Consider the following 21,239-nt stretch of genomic DNA (forward strand, 5'->3'; position numbering starts at 1 on the left):
TGCTTCTAATTTTTTTTTTTAATTTAATTAGCAGCCCACATTAATCCAAATTACCAACTTCTCTGGAAAATCAGATCTGGCAACCCTGGACCCACTAGGTACATGGCCACAACCACCTGAAGCTGGGTAGAGGCTGCAAGCTTCAGCCTTGGGGGTGCGCTGTTTGGTTTTGTTTTGGTTTCCTCCAACAGGAACTCTTCACACATGGATGCATCAACTCTGCCACCCTTGAGTAATTAAGGCCTTCATTTCTTTTGCCTTCAGTAGTTCCAGTCTCTGCCTCTCCCATTCCAAATCATTTTGTAGGCGTCTCATTGCCTACAAAATAAAGTCCAAACATCTTGGATTTTGAGACCCTTTAAGATCTAGTTCAATTTACAGTTTCTCAATATTATTTCCAATTGTTACCTTACACCCTTTCAAACTTCAGCTGACTGAAATAAGCACTGCTCCCTAAATAGCTTTTCCATCTCTGCCTTCAGTTAACGCTGTTTTTTCTGCCTAGGACTGTTCTCCCTTTCCCCCGTCTCCAGAGGTGCAAATCCTAACCGTGTTTCAAGCCCTGCCCTCCAAATCCAAGTTCCTCTAGGAAATCTTTCTCAAGCTATTCCCCAGTTCTGCATCAGAATAGCAGCATTTGCCCTCCAAGCTGACCACTTTATCTGCACTGCTCTCCTGGAGTTACTTTTCTATTTTGTACTAGTTACTTACATACAGTTTCTCTTCTCTACTAAACTGTAAATTCCATGAGGACATATCTGTGCCTAATTCTATCTCTGAATATCCACTGCATCTAAAACAGTGACTTCTTCCACTAGACTGAATTTGTTCACAGGCCCAAGGCCAGAAAATAAGCATAAGCCTAAATAGAGTGGCAGTGAGGAAGATCATAACTTTTTAAAAAATTGATTACCTGATTATTTAGCTGCTGAAACAGCTTAGTCAAGGCTATTAGTGTTTCTTGCACACAGATATCACTTGTTTAGTATGGGAAAAAGTGGTAGAAATTTGCAGACAGGCAATTTTTTAGAGTAGCTATTTTTAAAAATGAATTAAAAAATGAACTACTAAAAAAAGAAATAAAGACAAAAATACTTCAGTGCTCCCTAATAGTTCCTAACCATGAAATGAAGAGATGCTATTTTATTTAAGACATTCATTGGAGCTGCATGCACCTTGCTCTGAAATAGGTTTTTTAAAGTGGGTGGGTGGAGCTAGATACTTAGAACTAACATTGAAATGTAAAAATATTATCATTTCCTCATAAGTATGATAAAATTATGAGTAAATGATTATTACTTTTGAAAAATAAGCCAAAAGACGGTAGAAAAGATAACCAATGTGGTTTAAAATTTTGAGGTTTCCTTTAAGCTATAAAAGGAAAACCTTCACATAAATTAAATAAAAATCCACACTGGAGATGCAAATTTTCCACTGTTGAAAGTATTTTAAGTATAAGTCCACGTCACAGTCTTCACACACGGATATACTAATTTTTAACTCTTTAGAAATTATATACATGTAGAAATTACACATACATAAAACGTAACATATACACACACATATATATTCTTTTTTTCCCTTGCCAAAACCAGAATACTTGGATAAACGAGTAAAACGTTCCCAGGAGACAAAGATGTACTGAACAGGTAGGTTGTCTGTGCCCAGTGGGCTCTGCGCTCTAAAATTAGCAAAAGCAATCACTCTCCCTCTTCCAGCGGAAAGTCGCCACACTAATTCACAAGCACTCACCCACATAAGAACCCGAGAGGGTGGGGGAGAAGAACTGAAACCAGGACGTGCGTTTATCTGGCACAACTCGGCACAGAAACGACGCTGCCCTGGTCCCAGGCTGGCACACGCGCTGAACCAGCAGCCTCCCAAGCTTCCCCAAAATAGTATCTCCCCCCACCCCGTCCCGCCCCCGGGGCTCGCGAGAGCGGACAGAGGACCCAACGTCCGACCCTCGCGAGGGCAGCTCTGGGCTCCCCTGCGGTTCATCCCGCGGGGGAGCCGCCCGGATCACTGCGAGGCACCACAGGGGCCGACCCCCGATGTTGGGGTTGAACTGCTGCTACCCCTCCGTTCTCGAGGTGCTGCACTGGGAAGGGGAAGGAGTTCTCTCCCACTTAGGGGTTTGGGGGAGCTTCCGACCGCGGCTTGGCGAAGTTACCTCAAATTCTCCTCACGAAACCACTTGCCCCCCCAGGAGTCATCCGGGCTCTAGTGAGTTCCTAGAGACGAGCTCCTTGGCAACGGTTGCTAGGCCGTGGACACATCACTTCCGGGGGCGGGAGGGTCGGCGCGTTTCCGCGAGGCACCGGGCGCGCGCTCTGTGGCCAAGGCTCTGGAGGCGAAAGGCGGAGGGAAAAGGGCCCACCTGCAAACTGGGTTCACAGGTTCTGAGCCACTGCGGACAGCTTAGAGAGTTGGGGGTTGTTACCGTGGCAATAAACTTTCCCAAACGTCCTGCAGTTTGCAGTTTACAAAACACTCTCTTCGTTATTCACCCATGTTAAATTCGTGTGCTCTTTCTTTCCTCCTTCCCTCCTTCCTGCTTTCCTTCCCTCCTTCCTTCACCAAACATCTTTGAGGCAGGGCCAGTGGGATTTGGGTTGAGGAAGCATTTGGCCTGGGCTTCAAATTTAGATTTTTGACATAAGTATCTCCAAATTAGGTTACACGTAGGAACAATTGTAGTCTCTTCTGTGAATTGTAGGTTAACAGAAGGCACATTCATCATAGAGATGTCAGCTTCTTTGTCACATTATTGGGCCACATAGCCTGTACTGGGAATTAATTTTTTTCATCCAGAATTTCTCTAATATTCTGAGAGCCTAAAAAAAAAAGGAAATGGCCTAAGGCTCTCTTTGGCTTCTGAGAGTCTATTTTTAGGCACCTGCAGAAATGAATAAATTCCTCCTTACATTTTCATGCGGTTCACGTTCTATGAGGTAGGCGTGGGGGGCGGAGATCTTCATGTCTAGATCACAGAGGAGGCCAGGAAGACTGGAGCCGAGAGAATCCCGGGACTGCACTAACTGGCTTCAGCGGAGAGTTTAATTGATGAATGGTAATTTGAACTGCCCCTATTAGGGTGGAAACCACTGTACTCCGTGATGTCAGCTGGCAATGGAGAAGTGAGAAGGAAAAGAAAATGAAATTCCTCACACCCTGAAAACTTAGTTGCCTGCTCAAACATCTTGGAAGAAACCAACTACAGATTTAGCATCAGACTTACAAAATAAAGCAAGACAAAACAAAAAAAATTCCGTAGTAGGCATCTCCTGTAGGCCCTGCTCTTTGCTGGCTGCTGGAGATGCAGTGGAGGGCAGGGGAGTACCTGGCCCCTGTCCTCACAGAGCTGACAGTCTATGCAAGAAGAGAGACAATTGAACAGGCAACACCAATGTAACTATGACAAATGCTATAAAGAAGGACCCAATGATGGGAGAGTCCAGATGAAGGGTCTCAAGTTTATTTGGAGCTGAAGGGATTGTACTGTCAGGAGAGGCTCCATCGGACAATGGGATGTTTAAGGGTCAGTAAAAATTAGCCAAACGAGAAAGGGGAGAGTGTTTTGGGCAGAGGGAACAGAACATTCCAAGATGGGTACATTGCTGGCTGCAGGGCGCTTGGAGAGAAACTAAGACAGGTCCCAGCTCACAGATGCTCAAGACTAGTTGGAGGAGGCAACACTTAAAACCTTGAAAAATTGAATAACTCTGGGAGAAACAATAAAAGATGCAAACAAGGGATTATATAATTACTTGATCCTGTTGGGTGTGTTAGGAGATTCTCCTGGCTCCCTGGATTTGGATCTTGGATTGCCATTGTATGGCCTCACGTGAGATTTCATTTCCTCATCTATAAAATGTGGCTATAATAATACCTTCCTAAAAGGGTTGATGTGAGGATTACATGAGTTGATATGGGTTTAGCGATTAGAATAGTGCCTGATACTGGAAGAGCTAAGGACATTTTACCTTTTTTGTCCCCTTTTTTTAAAAAAATGAGATGGTTAGATTTGCTCCTTCTATAGTCTACAGATGTCAGCTATACAAAGATAAGAGTGGCTTTTCTAGTAGTTTTTAGTTCCTCCTCTGCCTGTTGCTGCTATTACAGTTATAAGAATGTGTAAATTCAAGTAAGCAATGGAATCTACTCTTTGCACTCAAACTTGAATTGATTTTATGCTTAATGTGATTGCTCTGGAACACAGGAAAGAATTTGAAGCCAGTCTGCATGCTTCCTGGGATCCATATACTGAGGAGCTTATATTCCAACTTGAAGCAAAGAAGAGAGGCATCGAGCAGCCTTGCACATGTTGGGTCCCTGCCTATCTATCAGGCCCACGCACAGACCAAAGGAAGACTTGTAACCACCCCTTGACTCATTTAAGATAAAAAGATTCATTGAGGTATCCAAGAAGAACTTATCAAGCAACAACTTCACAACAGTGGAGGCATTGCTGAGTACATCCCAAGTTTAGCCACACACACGAAGGCTTTTTTTTCCTTAGATGCTTTACTGAGTCTTCCTTGTAAACCCCCAAAGATGCCGCTTGGCTGAACTATAGTTGACACTTTTAACAGGTGAAGGGAAGTCTCAGTCATGTGAGACAGCCTCTCTGAAAGATTCCCACTCCTACCCTGACTCTTTTTTTTAATAGCTTATTAAGATATAATCCACATACATACAATCCACCCATTTAAAATATACAATTCAGTTGCTTTTAGCATCTTTACAGAGTTGTGCAACCATTACCACTATCTAATCCAAGAACATATTCATTACCCCAAAAAGAAACCCCATTCCCTTTAGCCATCATCTCCCAGTTTGCTTAATGTGATTAAGCAAACCCACCACCACTTCTCAGCCCCTGGCAACCATTTATCTGCTTTCCTTCTTTATGGACTTGCCTTTTCTGGACATTTCATATAAATGGAATCAGAAAATATGTGGCTCTTTGTGTCTGGCTTCTTTCACTTAGTTGTAATATTTTCAAGGTTCATCCAAGTTGTAGCACATATCAGTACTTCATTCCACTTTATGGTAGAATAATATTTCATTGTATGGATTTTTGTTCATGCATTTATCTATTAATAGACATTTGGATTGTTTCCACTTTTTGGCTATAATAAACAGTGCTCCTATGAACATTCATGTACATACCTCCACTGTCTCATGGATAAAGCACTTCCATTAGCTAAGTCAGGTAAGCAGGGTATGCACATCAGGGACATGGGTAAATGGAGGGGTGGCCTTTCTTGGATTTGTCTTTTCCTTTCAATTCTTGTTAATTTTGGCTTCTTGGGTGCTCACGGTTGCAGACTATGGGACCTAAGATATGGATTCTTTAGCAGTTTTTGGTTGTAAAATCAGACTGTTGTTGAAACCTACTCTACCCTTGCTACCAAAGCACTAAAATTCCCAATCTGCTTCTCAGCCAAAACCCTCTGATAAGAAAATGCTGTTATTTGGTATTATCCTTAAAATCTTCACCAGCCTCCAGTGGAGGAGAAGGTGGGGAGGAGTGTGGAGGAGATGAGAGAGAAACTGGAAGCTGCCCCTTCTAGCTCCCTTATTTAACCCTGTAGATACTGCAAAGACCATTCACAGTTGTGAACCTCTGCTCTGGTTATTCAGAGGGGAAAAAAATCACTCCTGGTCAAGTGTTTTTTCAAGATTGAGTTTAGTACTAGATAAAAAAATAAGGAGAACGGTCATTATTTCATGTAATTGTGAAGTCCAAGGAAATCACTACCTTCAGGTATGGCTTGATCCAGGAGCTCAGTGATGTCATCTTAACTTTCTTTCTCCCTCCATCTTTCTGTCTCTCATCCCCACTTTTCTCTGAACAGGCTGTTAGTAGCAAGAGGCTTACTTTCTTCAAGCATAGCATCCTCAATAAAAGTAGAATCTTTGCTTCAATAGTTCCAGCAATTTCCCAGTGCAAATTCTCATTGGTCTGAAATGTGTCAGATCATTCTTGAATCAATTGTTATGACTCTGCTGGACACAGTAATTGATTGGGTAAGGGTGGTTTCCCAAAAGAAAGGGCTGGATTTTCTTACCAGAGGTAGAGACACTGTGCAAACAAGAACAACAGATGTCCCATTCAGGTGGTCAGGGAAGGTGGTTAAATCTCAAAAGTTGGGTAAGCAAAACCAGAAGAGGAAGAAATGAGTCTGCTTATTGTGGAGAGTTTGTGTATTAGTGCGAATCTTCTCCCTGATTTACTTCCAACAAATTATCTTTCTTCAATGCAGACTTCCATCATGGGCCAAATGAGGTCTTGGGATAACAGCAGACCTTCCAAGTCTCTGTAAAAATCTGAGGATGCCATGAACTTAATGTCTCCAGCCCCTTCTCATTTCAGAACTTTCAAACAAGAACTTTCCTGTGCAGAGTACAGGGAAGCCAAGCCAATTTTCTCTTTTTGGTATTAAATTTAGACCTTTCATCCTGACCATGAGATATTTCTGGATTCCGCATGAGTATTCAGCGAATGCCAGTGTTCAAGATGCTATCCCATCTGGGGCTACTCTGCACACTGCCCACTTTATCTCATTCTTTTAAAACTGGGAAAAATGACCCAGACATAGGAACAAATTCAGAAGTAGGTTATTCCGTTATCCATTAATTGTCATTTAATGCCTTTGCCATCTAGGTTATTTGGAGATGAAAGAAATTAAATTTAAACAGAAACCTGAATTGAGCTTTGCAGATATCCTAAATTGTCTCTGCTCTGGCAATTTAATCTTGTGAGTATGTTTAGTAGCAGAATGTGCTTTCCTAAAAGGTTAAAAGGTAAATAATATGTGAAAAGTTAAACTGAATGGATGGGATTCCAGAGGTCTTATTAAATGCGTGCCTGGTACTACATTTTTGTCAAATGGTTTTTTAAAATGGATTTTGTGAGATTAATGGGTAATGTAGAGGAGCCAAAATAATATGCAATTCATATTAGTTCTTTGGTTATAATTATGGGTTGAAATGTAGAATGCACCTAACATTCTTACTGGGCTCAAATAATAATTATAGCATCACGTATTGAGTGCTTACTGTACATCAGGAACTTTGTTAAATACTTCACGTATGTGTCAGAATTTATTAAAATGTTAATTTATGTGTGTACTCCTTCTGTTTCCCCTCCTCTTGAAGCAATTTGCATTGCCTTGAGTTTTACAGGCTGAAATTAGAAACAGTACTTATGTCTTTTGTAAAGGTCTGAAGTCTTTAGAGGAGCTTATGCTGGTTGTCCTCAAGGGGGGAGTGGAGAGGAAAGTTCCTATTAGAGTAAGAAGAGAGTAGAGAGACGCTAAGAAGATTGGGAAAGGATCACAGGTGGATAAGTTTGGGGCAGCTCTTGAGAAGGCGGAAATACCCCGAGGAGGCCACACCATCAGTCCGGTGGCTTCCAGTGTGGCCGAAGCTTTCCTTGTCCCAGGTCTGACATGGAAACATCAATGCCATTGGACCTAAAAGGACCAGGCAGCCTGGGATGATGGGTGGGTGACCAAGCAATCACCACGATGGGCCATCAGCAGAAGACTGCAAGTGATTCTCTGAGGCCTTGTCACTGCAAAAGAACCCAGAGACTTGGCATCCCCCAGGAAGTGTGTGAGGGAGAGATGCTCAGTAATGACAGGATGGGGGCTCAGAGTTGGATTTCAGCTGATTATAAAATAATATGCTTCCTCTAGCAAATCTGAGTTGTGAACTAAAATGGGTGACCTCTGCATCAGTCAGCTTCCTGGCAGGATAAAGATGGCACATTCTGGACAACTGATGAGAGCTTAATAAAGGACTATGTATAAAGGTGTGGGCAGGGTTTAGGGAAACCAACAAGGGTCCAGCAACAAAGGCAGCCATTGCATCCCTAAACCTGAAGCAGCCAGAGAAGGGAACAGGCACCAGAAGCCCAACACAGCAGCTGGATAGAAAAGGTTACCCAACAGGAGCCTTTAGATACAGCCAGTCTTGGCCTCACTCTCCTTCCACTCTCTGATCTCCTGCCTGGCCTCCCGTTGGCTAAACCCACCAGGGAACCAAAGGAGCAGGCAACCCCTTGAAGATCATCCATGCAGACTGGCCTCCCAAGGGAGAAAATGGCAGAGTGGGGATCTGGAGGGGCAGATGGACTGAATTATAAATTGAATTATACAGTCAAAATGATGGGCAGGAAGGCCCTGTGAGGCCACCCAAACCACCGCCGCATCTCTAAGCTTCCCTGGTTCTCCAGCTGAAGGTCTAGGCATCGCGTGGAGTTAGGTCTAATTCTGTTTCTGCACACTGCCCACACCCACGTCATCTCATTTAATCTTCACAATAGGTCTGCAAGGACAGTATTGCTTTTTCCATTTTGTAATGAAGGAAATTGAGTCCTGGAGAGTTAATAGAGGGCCCAAGGTCACATAGCTAGCAGCTGTCTGAGCCAAGATTCAAACACAGGTCTCCCTGATCCCAAAGCCATTTACACCAACCCACTAAACTGGCTCAAAACTGGCTCAGCGGAGTCTGGAAGAAGGACCATAAATCAGGCCGCTGAGGCAAAGTGGTTTTCTGTGTGAGGCAGAGGGATTTTCTATGTGGGAGGGCCAGGGTTAACATGCTATCTGGCTTTCTCTGCCTACAAGGGCTTTGCTGAGGAAACTCTTTTCTTTCCCAGGTAGGGCTAGTGGTTTGAAATCCAAGCGCTTACCCTGGAATCAAAGAGGAAGAAGATGGAGAGACAACACTTGGCTGATGATGGAAAAAAAGTGTATTTTCATTTCAGATGCCTTTCAAGTTCTTTTTTTTCCAGCTGAGTGTTGGTGTATTTATAGAATTCAGGGGGAGTATTTAAGGGTAACCAGCAGTGGAGCTGCATTTTGGGACATCAGGAAGCTCAGAATCATGCAGGAAAATGTTGATGGGATGGGACAAGAAAAGGCCAGGAGCAGCAGGGCACAAATCTTCTTCTTCATGTTGTCAAGACCTTTTCTCCCTTCTGGGATGATGACGTCAAATCAAGGTCTATAAGAGTGCTATAGATGGAATAGAGAATCAAAATGACGGGCAAATGGATGGAAGGCTGAACAATTTGTGGTATAAACATACGGCAGAATATTATTCAGCCATAAAAAGAAATGAAGTACGAATACATATTGCAACAGGGATGAACCTTGAAAACACTTTAAGTGAAAGAAGCCAGACACAAAAGGCCACATATTGTATGATTCCATTTATATGAAATATCTAGAAAAGCCAAATCCATAGGACAGAATGCAAGCTCGTGATTGCCAGGGGCTGGGGGGGTGGGGGGTGTGGGAGAATGTGGAGCAAAGGCTTCATGGATATGAGATTTTCTTTGGGGACGATGGAAAACTGGAAATAGACAGAGGTAGTGGTTGCACAATACTGTGAATGTACCAAATGCCACTGAATTTTCCCTTTAAAAAGGTTAATTTTATGTTATATGAATCTCACCTCAATTAAAAAAAAAAATGATGGGCAGTCAGGCCCTTAGGAGGTCACCCCGTCTTCCAAGCTGTGTTTGCTCCCTATGGCGGAAGTCCCAGGAGCTGCACAGTATAAGGTCTGATTTCATTCTAGGTTTCCCTTCTCTCTCTACTCCTCCGACCACTGGTTTCCATTCAGTTGCTCAGACACAACAAACGCATCCCGGCCTCAAGACCTTTGCACTGCTGTTCCTTCTGCCTGGCTGCTCTTTCCCCAGATCGTCACCAGCCTGGCTCCGCCTCCTCATCCAGGTCACAGCTCAGATGTTAGCTTCTCATCTAACATCTGAGGAGGTCAGGAGGTCTTTCCTGACGCTGTTACTTAAAGCAATACACCTACCAGTCATTCTCCATCATTGTGCTTTGCAGACTTGTCTGTTATGGCCCATTAGTGGGTACTGAAATCAGTTTAATCATTAAATCAGTTTAATGTAAATCTTGAGTAACATTTTTAAAAACTGAAATTAAGTGGAATAGAAAATATCACACAGAATAAGGGTAAATATTTCTTTGTCAGAAATATTTTTGCTGCATTCAAACCACTCCAAATTTATTGGCTTAAAAACAATACCTTTTGGGACTTCCCTTGTGGTACAGTGGTTAAGAATCTGCCTGCCAAAGCAGGGCACACAGGTTTGAGCCCTGGAACGGGAAGATCCCACATGCCGCGGAGCAGCTAAGCCCGTGCACCACAACTACTGAGCCTGCGCTCTAGAGCCCGCGAGCCACAACTACCGAGCCCATGTGCTACAACTACTGAAGCCCGTTCTCTGCAACAAGTGAAGCCACCTCCCACTTCAATGAGAAGCCCGCACACCACAACGAAGAGTAGCCCCCTCTGGCCACAACTAGAGAAAGCCCACGCACAGCAACGAAAACCCAGCGCATCCTACATAAATAAATAAATAAATAAATAAAGATATTTTTTTAAAAAACCCTTTCCCCCCACAAGTCTGTGGGTGAGCTCAGCTGAGCAGTTCTTCTGCTCCATGTGGTATCACCTGGGTCACCACGTGACTAAGTTGGGCTGGGAGCTTGCCTGGGGCTGGAACATCCAAGATGGCTTCCCTCCTTTCTGGGGCCTCAGTGCTGGCTGCCATTTCTCCCTCGTGTGGACTCTCTCTTTCTCCTTGTGGTCTCTCATCACTCAGTGGTCTAACCTGAGCTTCTTTACATGGCAGCTGGGTACTAAGGGCATAAAAGTGAAAGCCACCAGGCCTCTTAAAGCTGAGGCCCAGAACAAGTACAGTGATCATTTCCATTGGTCAAAGCAAGTCATAAGACCCTCTCGGGTGCAGAGTCCTAACCACTGGACTGCCAGGGGAATTCCCTAGACTCTACCTCTTGACTGGGGAGTGGCATGTGCATACCAGGAATGATGCTTGCCAAATTGCTGGCAGATATCTTCACAGACAATCTACCACAACTGTTCTGTGAAAGTTTCATTTCAGCTAAATGAACATGCATGGGTGTTCACTGGGTCACACAATAAGCATATCTCTCACTGTGAGTCACAGTCAAAAGGTTTAAAAAACACACTTCTTCCACATCCCTTTTTTAATATCTTCCATAGCACTTAGTACTCTCAGAACTTAATTTACTTTATTATATCTCCCCCATGAGAATATAAGCTCTCTGAGGGCTTGTCTGTCTTGTTCACTGTTATATCCCCAGCACCTATCAGGGCCTGGCACCTAATTGGTGCTTAATAAACATCTGTTGTTGTTGAATAGGTAGTAAGAGTTATTATTTATTAGGTGCTGAGCACTTAAAAGAATTATCTCATTTAATTTGTTTAACACATTTGAGCTCCTACTGTGTGCTGGTGAGACAACAGTGAACAAAATAGACAATAATTGCTGCCACAGAGTTTACATTAGACTAAGATACTAGAATAGTATTGAGGAGATTTGTTGATGTTATTTTGACAGATAAGGAAACTGAGAGTCAGAGGACTCAGTCAATTTACCCAAGGTCACATAGCTAATAATTTTACCCTGATACCTGGCTCTTCTCTACCCTGCCGCAGATGTTGGGTTTTGCCCAGAGATGGGCCTAAGTGGTTACAGATCTCAATTCCTGCAACTGCTTCTCTGAAGGATCAGACATCTTTCTGGGAATCAGGCACAAGGTAGTGGGAAGAGGCGAGTCCCATGACCTCAGGGTCCCTGCCTTCCCCACTCCCTGCCCTACCCCCCACTCCGTGATGACGTCTCACACCTGGGGTGTTGCAGATTTGAGCCACAGGTCTCAGTCACCCCCGACTGTCTTATCGGCATGTGACATCCCCAAGTGGCTGGGGCCTGCAGGCCTGGCAAAGAATGCAGCCCGAACAAAAATAAACCTGCCACATTCTTTGGCAGCCCCCTGCCCCTTCCCGCTCTCCAGCCATCCATCCTCACAGCAGAGCCTGCCAGGGAAGGCCGAGAGAGGGAGAGCAGGGTGGAGGAAGTGCTGCTGCAGTCCAACCCTGAGAAAGAGGGAGAGGGGAAGAGAGGAAGAGAAAGAGAGAGAGAGATCACCTTATATGGGAACGTGCGCAGACAATGTGTGGCAATGGCTTAGAGGGCAGCAGAGGTCAGATACCAGACAGATGGAAGAAATTAAACATGGGACAGAGAGTGTTCCTGGGCCCTGAAAACAGCTCTTGTTTCACAGCGAGTTCGCACAAAACCTGGCCCATTTTCCTTTTTAGCCTAGGCCAAGCAAGATTTGCGTCCTAAACGCTACATGACGTTGAATCAGGCCCCCGACTCTGGCTGGCCGAGGTCTCAATCCTCTCAAGTCATTTCTTTGATGAACAAAATTCCTCTTGGCAAAAAAAAAAAAAAAAAAAGACGGGGCCTGTTTCCCAAGAGTTTCCAATATCTCTCCAAAGCACATAAATTTGTTGTTAATGAGTAAATACCCCTTCATTTCGCATTCATTCATTCATTCAACAAATATTGAGGACCAATTATACCCCATGCACTGAGCCAGGGTCTGGAAAGACAGTGTTGATGATGATGATGATGATAATAGTCGTAATAATAATAATAATAGTTACCATGTGTTGATTTGCACTCATCTGGTAAATGTTTCAGTTCATAATAATTTATTTAGTACCTTCCATGTTCTAGTCATTGGTGATACTGAATGTTGACCTAGAATCATCTGGTCCCTGCCCTTGTGGAGTTTACAAGGGAGTGGGGGAGTAGAAATGACAGATATTGAACAAGTGATCCCCCTGGATCCTCAGCTTTTTGAGTTAGCTACCATTACCATCTCCATTTTATACGGGGTTTTTCAGCTTCAGCGTTACAGACATTTTGGGTTGGATCATTCTGTGCTCTGTATGTGTGTGTGTGTGTATGTGTGTGTGTGTGTGTGTGTGTTGGGGGGCTGCTCTGTGCACTGTAGGCTATTTTGCAATATCCCTGGTCTCCACCCACCAGGCATCAGTAGCAATAACAAACACCCCCAGTTCCTCCAGTTGTAACAATCAAAAAATGCCTCTAGACATTGCCAAATGTCCCTGGGGGACAAAATCGCTTCTGGTTGAGAATCACTTTTTTCAGCAGATGAGGAAGTAGGATGGGTTATAAAACCTCCTTAAGGTCATACCACTGGCAAGTAGGGCTCACACCTCCATCATTTTGATTCCAAAGCCCATGGGCCTAACCATTACAGTGTGAAAACCTGTTTCCTTGACAACAGATGACTCTGGGTTTGGATGATTGTAGACCTCACTAGCTCATTTCACAAAATGGAAGTCATCTGTGTTAGTTCAGATCCTCTGAGAAGCAGACATCAAGTCGAGCACAGATTTGCAGATTTACTGAGGATTTATTTATTTATGCCTATGAGGGATAAAGGGCAAGGGAGTGAGAATAGGCAAGAGACTGTTCAGACTGTGATGCTGGTCTGATACCTTGGAAGGAGAGGGGGACAGAAGGATTGGGTAGGAAGAGCCTTGGACAGCAGCACAGTTCTAAGAAAGTTTTGGCCATGCTGAACGGGAGTTCCCCGGCCACAGTCAGCTGTGAGAGGGATTCCAAGTCGGGCAGCAGTGGGGCTTCACTAGCACTCCCAGTGTGCTCTGTCATTGGCTGGGAGCAGCCCGGGGAGGTATGGTCTTGGCATGAACTTGGTGGATCCAGAGGGGTGGGAACTAGTGCTGTCAGTCAACCATGCTCTTCGAAGCAGACACTCAGGAAGGAGTTCTGAGTGGTGCACTCCATCCATGGCTGCCACATCATCAGAGAAGTGCTGCCCAGTAGTTACATTCACCTTAAGACAAGGAGATAAAGGCACTGGAGGTGCAGTGGGCAAAAAAGCCAGGTTGGCATCCTTTAAGCAAAAGGGTTCATTTTCCTTGCAATGTCTTGAACTCCTTAGTGAACTTTGAAGTCAGCTCTAACTTGGGTACCATCAGCAAGGAGGTAAAGAGTGCAGTCCTGAGGGTCTAGTTTGTAGTTTGTGAATGTGGGCACTCTCTGAGCCTCAGTTTCCCCATGCATGTAATGGAATTAACCTGCTTTGTCTCATAGGGTTGATGTGAGGATTGAATGAATGTTCATGGAATTGCTTTTCAGAAGATGGAGGTCCTCCTGCACAAACTTTCCGCCCATCCTTTGGTTTTGTAAGGACATCTCCCTGCTAGCCACCCTCTCATCCTTCCAACTAAGATTCATCTTGGCATCTACCCAAGGGACAACAGACTAGCATCCCCAGGGCTAAGTTTGACAGATAGGCAAGTTGTGTTTGGCTCACAGAGCGCTAAACAAACAAACCAGCAGAATGAACCAACATTTGAAAATCGAGATATTTCAGGATGAGGCCAATCAAAACCAGTGAGACTCAATTGCATTTGTTGGGACTGTCTGGATTTCTGGAAATCTGGATATACTATGTGGCAGATTGGCTTAAGCTGAGAAGAGGCTTCCTGCTTCAGATGGGACATGCACTGACCTGTTTGCCACAGTTCTCACTGCTCCCTAACATGTGTGATCCGGAAGCCATTGTCAGTTGCTGATTATCATCACGTTTGTGCTGCCGTTCTTCATAGAATAACATTCCTTTATCTCATGTACCTATTGAAGGGGAATGTGTAGACCAGGAAGCCTATGTTCTTTCTTGTACCTGCTCCTACTTCACTTACTTAGATCATCTCCTGGTTCCTGTAGCATTCAAGTTTACCTTTAAGCTTGCCATCCTTTTAAGCCCTTCTGGAATCTTCTTCCTAAAATTATCCCTGCAATTTCATAAGAAATCTCTACATTACACCTAGAATCTTCCCCCACCACTGACTCCTTCCTCTAGCCTTCCCAATATGCACCAGTCTTCTTCTCCACACCCACCTCCCCTGCCTTGTTCCTGGGACATTCCCTTCCTCTCACGGGAAGGCCACCCTCATACCCTCTTTCTTCATTCAAATTGACTTCAAGACCCAGGTCAAACCCCCCCCCCCCCATTCAACCATTCCGGGCTACAATGAAATTGTTCTTCTGGGAAATCCTAGTACAGTGAGAATCTGAACCACACACACCAGCACTCAGCTCCATAGCTGTTGAATGAATGAATGAGGGGATAATTTACATGAGTTGCAATAATTAGAAAGCAGGGTCAAGATTAGAACAAAATAAACAAAAATGTTAGTGGTAGCTATTTTGATAGGTTATGGGTGATTCTGGATTCTCTTTATTCCTTTCAGTATTTTCTACAATTGAGAAAAAAAAGATAATAGTGAAAAGGAAGTAATGTGAGCCTGGTTTAAACATCTAGACTACAAGCAAGGTGAGGGCAAGGACCAAGTGTTAATTCTGATATATCCTCCTAACTCCCAGCAGCAGGGCACACACAGTGAGCTAGGGAGAGCTCACTGGGAGCTAAATTAACAGCATCAAGGCTTATAACAGAGACTGTCGTCGATTCCCTTCCCAAAAGCTTCTTAGTGAAGAAGTCCCTCTTTCCTCTTTCAGACTCTCCAAACCCCAATTTTGTGTGGTGTCCTCTGCCTTTTCTTCACTGCCATGTGCTTCATGGAAGAAGACTCCAGTCCCAACCCCTGCACTGATCAGTCTAACCCAGGGCTTCTCAACCTCAGTACTATTGACATTTTGGGCAGGATAATTCTGCTAATCTTGTTGAGTTGTTGTACGTGCCACCTTGGAGTTTACTTGTTATATGAAGTAAAATTTTCCTTAATGTTTAAGTGTTTAAGCTAATTTGAGTTGTGCCTTTCTGTTACAGCATCTTAACCGACCCAGGGATGTCTTAAAGACATTGCACTCACATACAAATAAAACGATCATCAAAAACAGTGATAATCTGGGTGGTTGAGGGCAGATGTCAGCATCTGGAATTGGGGACAGGTGTGTCACTTAATAGTCCCTTTTGAGTACCACTGCTGATCTAAAGCTATTCCAGTTCTACATGAAATTTCTGATAACCTGTGCAGATGCTGAGACAGAGAGGAGTTTAATTTCTTTTGCAAAACAAGGAGCAATATCTGGACTCGAAACCACTATGTCCCATCACATGAAAACTGCTGCAAAACACCAAGTTCTGTAGTTGTTAAGCTAATATTTCTGGGAGTCTACCAAACAGCCTCTAAGATGGAGCTGATTATGAAAATGCTAAGCCAAATGGCATAACCTCTAGAAGCCTCAGTTTTCTCATCTGTAAGCTGGGGAGAACAAGAGGAGAATCCCCTGATATTGAGGATCAGAAAATACTTCATGAACCATAAAGTAGGTAATGGGTTATCAATACTAAGCAGACAAGACATACAGCAATGCTGTTCCTAACACTGGAATGTTCTGAATTTAGGATGTGCTATGAACAAAATTATCTGTTGATTGTTTATATGCAGTCTTGTTAAGTTTCTTATGCTTCTGAGGTTCTGCTTTCTCATTTGTGTACTGGGGCAAGACCTCATTCTGACTGTGCACTGAGGATAAAATAAGGCTCTTTGAAAAAGAGAAACATACTACTATCATTATTTCACCAGTTTTCTTGCCCCGAGTCAGATGATAGCAAGAGGGCAAACAAGACTTGCAGGCACGGACTCCACAGTGAACGTTGGCTCACCGCTACCCTCTACTGGTCATTAGCGGTGCACAGGTAGATACAGAGAAGAGAGGGTCCTTGGAGAGGGACCCCAGGAAACTGAGGCTCAGAGAGGGAAAGGGACTTGCCCGAGGGCATGGAGCTGGCCTTGGACAGAACATTTGGGACTCCTGATTCTTAGCTTTTTCCAAAGGGAGAAAAATGAGAGTTGGAAACTCATTATGGCTTCACTCTTGCTAAGTTCTCACGAGCTTTTCTAGATAGTCTGATTGGGACTTTTCTCTCCTGTTCTTCCCTCACCACCCAAACTGCTTGGACTTCCCATCCTTTTCTTCATACCAAGGTGGCCACCATCAGCTCTGAGGCTAAGAGTCCTGTTGGGTGCTGGGTGCTTCACAAGAATGATCTCAGATCCTTACAACTGCTTTATAAGGTAGGCCAGGAAACTAAAGCTCAGAGAGGTTAAGACTCTTGCCCAAGGTCCAACAGCAAGTAAGCACAGGAACCAGGATCTCAACTCTCACCTGAGACCCCAAAGCCCACATTCTTCCTGCCACCAAAAAACAAAACAAAGCAAAACATCATGGCAACTTGTGTTGAAGACATGATTAAAGGTAATCTTATGGTTTTTTTAATGCCCCAAGTGGCATTTGCTGGGCAGACATATGATGAAGCAACAAAAGAGGGAAATTTTTTGAGCACTACCACATACCAGTGACACTCATATATATTATCTATCAATTCTCCTATGACACATATATGATCCTGAATCCTGTCAACAATATTGAGTCACAAATGAGGAAATTGAGTTAAAAGAGATTAAGAAATTTGCCTAAAGTCACTTGGTGAAAGCTGGCATTCAGACTCTAATCCCCCTGCTTGGTGTTAGTATATAAACAAATTATGCTCTTAGAAACATAAATAGAGGAGAGTATATGGTAGCCTGTGTCAGACTAGACTGCAGGCCTCCCCGCCACAAAACCCCTCAGACTCTCCTATAAACCATTGTCTTCCTGGAGGCCTCAGGATCTGAAGTCCTCCTGATCTGGGTTCAAACCCCTTTCTTTTTTTTTTTTGAATTTTATTTTATTTATTTTTTTATACAGCAGGTTCTTACTAGTCATCCATTTTATACACATCAGTGTATACATGTCAATCCCAATCTCCCAATTCATCCCACCACCACCACCCCCCGCCACTTTCCCCACCTGGTGTCCATACGTTTGTTCTCTACATCTGTGTCTCTATTTCTGCCTTGCAAACCAGTTCATCTGTACCATTTTTCTAGGTTCCACATATATGCATTAACATGCGATATTTGTTTTTCTCTTTCTGACTTACTTCACTCTGTATGACAGTCTCTAGATCCATCCACGTCTCTACAAATGACCCAGTTTCGTTTCTTTTTATGGCTGAGTAATATTCCATTGTATATATGTACCACAACTTCTTTATCCATTCATCTGTCAATGGGCATTTAGTTTGCTTCCATGACCTGGCTATTGTAGATAGGGCTGCAATGAACATTGGGGTGCATGTGTCTTTTTGAATTATGGTCAAACCCATTTCTGAGCCCTACTATGTGCCAGGCCCTGACTGGGTATATATTTAATTTAATTCTTGAGAGAACACTGCGAGGTAGATAGCAATTATTATCCCTATTTACAGGTGAGCAGATTGAAGCTCTGAGAAGTACAGTTGACCGTTGAAAAACATGGGTTTGAACTGCCTTGATGCACTTCCACAAAGATTTTTTTCAATAGTAAATACTACAGTACTTCATGATGCATAGTTGATTGAATCTGCAGATGTGGACAAACCACAGATATGGAGGGTTGACTCCATATATACTCGGATTTTCAACTACGAGGACGGTCGATGCCCCTAACCCCTGTGTTGTTGAAGGGTCAACTGTATCTTGCTCAAGTATGTGGGCGAGCCCAGGTGTTGATAATTTGCCAATATTCTATGTGATATTCTCTTCATGGTCTTATTCTTCCCCATTAGCAGACAGGAAAATAGAGTTAAAGACAAGTGAAAATGACTTGCCTCAGGGCCTTTGCACTCACTGTTCCCTCTGCGTGCAGTGCTCTTCCCAGACGTCCTGGTGGCTTGCTCCCTCACCCTCCTAAGGTCTTCACTTAAAAATCATCTTCTGGGAATTCCCTGGTGGCTCAGTAGTTAAGAATCTGCCTGCCAATGCAGGGGACACAGGTTCGAGCCCTGGTCCGGGAAGATCCCACATGCCGTGGAGCAACTAAACCCGTGCACCACAACTACTGAGCCTGAGCTCTAGAGCCCACGAGCCACAACTACTGAAGCCCACGTGCCCTAGTACCCGTGCTCCGCAACAAGAGAAGCCACCGCAATGAGAAGCCTGCGCACCACAACAAAGAGTAGCCCCCGCTCGCCGCAACTAGAGAAAGCCCACACACAGCAATGAAGACCCAACACAGCCAAAAATAAAAACAAATAAATTAATTAATTAAAAAAGAATGTGATATAGCCACACAATGGAATATTGCTCGGCCACAAAACGGAATGAGCTACTGATACACTCTAAAACATGGACGAACCTTGAAAACATTACACTAAATGAAAGAAGCCAGTCACTAAAGACCATGTAGTGTATGATTCCATTCATGCGAAATGTCCATAATAGGTAAATCCATGAAGACACAAAGAAAATTGGTGGTTACCAGGGGCTGGTAAATCCATAGAGACAGAAGGTAGATTGACAGTTGCCAGGGGCAGTGGGGGAGGAGGGAATGGAGAGTGACTGCTTAGTGGGTAAGGGTTTTCCTTTTGGGGTGATGAAAATGTTTTGGAACTAGATAGAGATGGTGGTTGCACAACACTGAGAATGTACTAAATGCCACTGAATTCTATACTTTAAAATGGTTAATTTTATGTTATGTGAAGCTCACCTCAATTTTACCAAAATGTTCAACCCTAAGCACATCTTATCTTCCTTCCTTGTTTGATTTTTCTCGATAGAGCACATGGCCCTCTCACATACTACATATTAGTATCTATTGTTCATCCTGTTTCTTTAGAATATAAACACCAAGAGGGTAGGGATTTTGATCTCTTTAGTTATCTCACCCCAAAGAGTCCCTGGCACTCTGTAAATATTTGTTGCATAAATGAATTAGAAAAAGTGTGGTGATGAACCAGAGTCCCACCCCACCAACCCAACCCCCTCTCTAATTCTAACGGGCTCTTGATCCTCAAGCAAATTAACAGTAATCTTCAGTCTGGGCTCATTTTTTCCTCCTTTTCCTAAAGAGCTAAATCCATAGGCTCTCAGCTCAGCTCTTTAAAGCCTTCTTTGCAGAGAGTCTGAGAGAAGAGGGGCAGGAGAGAGGACAATGAGTCCATCACTATGTGGAGAAACACCGTCCGCTCTGCTGCCCTGTGGCTGCCCACAGCAACTGATTGTAACCCCAGACGGATGCCGTGAGGCCATCTTGTCCCCCAGCCAGGAGGACACCATTCCCAGCTGCTGCACAGGTGGCTCTTCAGGAGGGACATTTACAGGAACGAGTCAATAACCATTTATGAACAGCCATTCTGACACAGCCGTATACCAGGCACTTGGCCAAATTACAAATGTAAGATATAATCATTCATTTGATCATTCATTCACTTATGTGGTTATCAAACATTCATTGAGCACCTACCATGGGTCTTACATTATGGCCCTTGATTTCAGTTTACAATTGAATTTACAGCCAAGGCACCAACACGGTATAGACCAGAGTTTCTCAGCCTTGGCACTGTTGACATTTTAGACCAGACAGCTCTTCGCTGTGGGCATTGATCTGTGTATTGTCGGATGTTTAGCAGCATCCCTGGCCATTAGATGCCAGTAGCACTCCCTCAATCATGACAACGAAAAATGTCTCCAGACATCGCCAAAAGTCCCCTGGGGGTGAACAATCACCTCTGTAATGAACCACTGGTTTAGATGAATATTTTTTCCCCAAACCCAGATAAACCACAATTATCAGAAGAAAAACACATTTAAAATTATTTTTGCTGTTCGATCTTTCCTCTCTGTCTCTTTCTTTCTGTGTCTCTGTCTCTTTCTTTCTCTATCTCTCTGTCTCTGTCTCTCTGTCATTCTCTGTCTCTGTCTCTTTGTCTGTCTCTGTCTCTCTGTTTCTCTCTCTATATATATACATAAATGTATATATTCTTTCTTTTGCTTGTTAAATTGGAAAGGGAGAGCATAACAGCTAACATTTGTAAAGGGCATATAGTGTTAACTTTATTATAATAATAATTATTATGAACCTGCACCCTTCAACACTTTAAGTCCCTTATCTCGATTACTCTCACAACCACCCTACGAAGAAGATGCCATCAATACCCATTTTACAGATGAAGACATTGAGGTTCAGAGGAGTTAATCAACTTGTCCAAGGCCACACTGAGAGTGACGGGCACAGCTGGGGTTCAAATCCAGTTCTGTATGGTTCCAAAGCACGAGCTTTTCACCACCACACTACATATTCCCAACTCCTGGCACAGAGCCTTGCACATAGTAGGTGTTCAGTAAACATTTGTTGTCTGAATTATTAAACAAAAGGATGGGGAAAGGATTGTAAGAAAGGTCTGGAGAAGCATAGGTTCCTATTTTGGGGCCTGATGCTCAGGAGGGACATGTACTATTTTACT

The 21,239-nt window shown here is 43.6% G+C and overlaps 1 protein-coding gene across 8 annotated transcripts in view; it reads right to left on the reverse strand.

Annotated features, from left to right (window-relative positions):
- Positions 1 to 21,239, reverse strand: part of IFT81 (intraflagellar transport 81) — a 201,694-nt gene that overhangs the window by 83,772 nt on the left and 96,683 nt on the right. For 2 of the 8 annotated variants that reach the window (XM_082355912.1, XM_082355914.1), the window contains exons 1-2: positions 2,174 to 3,101; positions 117 to 318 (exon numbers count right to left, since the gene is read on the reverse strand). The exons of 1 other annotated variant lie outside the window; for it this stretch is intronic. The gene's annotated coding sequence lies outside the window, so the exon portion shown is untranslated. Of the gene's footprint in view, positions 1 to 116; positions 319 to 1,752; positions 1,884 to 2,173; positions 3,102 to 21,239 lie in introns of those variants that run through there. 5 more of the 8 variants (XM_082355913.1, XM_082355907.1, XM_082355909.1 and 2 more) reach the window with 5 other exon arrangements.

Source organism: Balaenoptera borealis (genome assembly GCF_965194805.1).
Source record: "Balaenoptera borealis genome assembly, chromosome: 14".
NCBI lineage: Eukaryota > Metazoa > Chordata > Mammalia > Artiodactyla > Balaenopteridae > Balaenoptera > Balaenoptera borealis.